At 44.1% G+C, this 2,500-nt stretch overlaps 1 non-coding gene and 1 pseudogene across 1 annotated transcript; both read right to left on the reverse strand.

The window, feature by feature from the left end:
- The window catches only part of LOC143263561 (large subunit ribosomal RNA), a 6,085-nt pseudogene extending 5,967 nt beyond the window's left edge, over positions 1 to 118 (reverse strand).
- Positions 119 to 1,222: 1,104 nt separating this feature from the next.
- On the reverse strand, positions 1,223 to 1,377 carry LOC143263564 (5.8S ribosomal RNA). Its single transcript, XR_013036973.1, has one exon. It is a non-coding gene; the product is annotated as a 5.8S ribosomal RNA (ribosomal RNA).
- Between the last annotated feature and the right edge of the window lie 1,123 nt (positions 1,378 to 2,500).

Consider the following 2,500-nt stretch of genomic DNA (forward strand, 5'->3'; position numbering starts at 1 on the left):
TCAGTGCTGGGCTAATTCCTGTTCGCTCGCCGCTACTAAGGAAATCCTGGTTAGTTTCTTTTCCTCCGCTTAGTAATATGCTTAAATTCAGCGGGTAATCTCGCCTACTCTGAGGTCGTCGGAACGTGAAAAAAAATTTTTTCAGAGCTTCCCCCCCCGAAAGCATTTTGCGAAACGTGTACAGAGCAACACAAAAAAAAAAAAAAAATAAAAAAAACACAAAAAACCCTTAAAGCAAAAAAAAAACCGTTTATCGCGCCTCACCAATATATCTTTTATAAAATTCGATATCCTCTCCAAATATAGATCTTCGAAACACTCGCAAGACGATTACAATCGGTATAACTTTAACGTCCGTCCGAAAAGTACTTTCGGGGACTAGACGACCGATTGATCTCGTGCGGTTTCGCTATTCGATCATTTGAAGAGAACAAAAAGATATATGGGGCGACCGACAAACGGTTTTCCCGTAGAACCAGACTCGCGATTGCGTTGACACACACATCATAGCCACACCAATAGAAGAGTTTTAGGACGGTAACCCGGGTGGGGTGTTCTTTACTCAGAATATGTGCAACATCGGATCTATATAGCCATCGATACAATTCGTACACAAATGTGTCGTACGAAGAGAGAGACTTTTTTTCCTCTGGCAACATAACGGTAAGAGACATCCTTCCACACTCATAGGTTCCACTCCCTGGGGCTATGATATATATATACATATAAATTCAAATTCGAAGCAACGGTCACAATTCTACTCTATATTTTTGCGGGTTATGTGTTCTTTCGTTCAATTTCTTTCATGCGTTCGTTCGATCTCTGTACACAGTCTTCACATAGGACAGACTCGTGTAGTACGCTTTCGTGGGTTAAACCCATCTCGTTTCATTTCAGGCGACGTCGGGAGCGCGTTGAAAATGTACCAGTGAAATCTCGATAGTTCTACGGATACGAATCGTCCCGAAAAAGATTTTGTCACCGCTTCGAAGCGGTGTTTCAGACGGGCGGACGTATATAAAACATATACGACACACGACACCGCCTTCCACACTCACGCTAGTTCGAACACGATTTCCATCTCTCTCGAAGACTGTTAGACGTACGTAAAATTTCTCAATATTCATAGGACCGCGACAAACGCCGACGAAGCGCCCATCATTCGCTCGTACGTATATAGGCAACAAGTGCCATCAACGCAAGCAGTTTATAAGTACGTAAACGACCCTCAGCCAGGCGTGGTCCAGGAATTGTATCCGTGGACCGCAATGTGCGTTCGAAATGTCGATGTTCATGTGTCCTGCAGTTCACACGTTGACGCGCAATTAGCTGCGTTCTTCATCGACCCACGAGCCAAGTGATCCACCGTTCAGGGTAATTTTTCCCTTTTATTCTCTCATATATAATATAATGTGTATTTGCTATCCACCACATTTTTGTGTTATATTTCGGAACAAGCCGATACCCGAAGAGCTCCAACCAGCGCGCGAAGGAGATTCGGGAGTCGTCGTACAACGACATAATTGTCCCTTAAAGAACGAGATATTTCCGTCGAAACCATATATATATGTACGAGCAAATCCAAAACCACTGTTTTCTTGCAAGTTCGACGGTCGGAGCGAATAGAACATTGAAAAGCCTTCTATCGAAGAAACACAGAGAGTATATCACCTCCAAAAACGACGGGGATATGGATATTCAAACTGGACAATTATCAACCCGATACTGGATTCGAAAAGTTTCTCTCTCCTTTCGTCGTTATTTACACCGGACGGACTCACGGCCGGCTCTAGCTGGGTGTCATATATATATATACGTCCCACGCTCATGCTGCCACTAGCGCGCAACAGAGTAGGGTGTCAATGACAACGACACAGCATTGAAACGAGCTACACAAGCCGGTCTCTCTTGATACCAATGTAAACGAGCATTAAGTTATCTTCAGACTGCCCGATATTTTCGTCCTTTGGACTTTCCCAACGATTCCTTTTTTTCTTTTTTTTTTACACACCACAGCGAAGACTTGAGGAAGCGTGATTAGCACGCTCGCATCCCTCCCTGTCCTACTACAACTGTGTGTGTGTGTGTAAAGAAAGAAAAAAGAATACATTGGCTTTCTCTCTATCGAGAAGATGGCCTACGCAACGCAGATCAAAGGCCTAATACGTGTAATATAATACGCGTCTGGCCGTGTATAAATCACGCACGAATGATCTGGTCGGGCCCAACTCTTCTCGTACGCTTATTTTTCCGTGTTGGGGCACTATCATAAAATCACACAAACCCCAACACGTGTGTGTCTTGGAAGGAAGATGGCCTACGCAACGCAGATCAAAGGCCTAATACGTGTAGTACACACGTCTGCCGTGTAAATCACGCACGAATGATCTGGTCGGGCCCAACTCTTCTCCACCACACCACATCCCAACTTTGTACATTTTTATATATTTTTGTGCGTTGGGGCACCTTCATAATCACAAACCCCAACAACACATATATC

This window comes from Megalopta genalis, unplaced genomic scaffold, assembly GCF_051020955.1.
Source record: "Megalopta genalis isolate 19385.01 unplaced genomic scaffold, iyMegGena1_principal scaffold0739, whole genome shotgun sequence".
In the NCBI taxonomy this organism is placed as follows: Eukaryota; Metazoa; Arthropoda; class Insecta; order Hymenoptera; family Halictidae; genus Megalopta; species Megalopta genalis.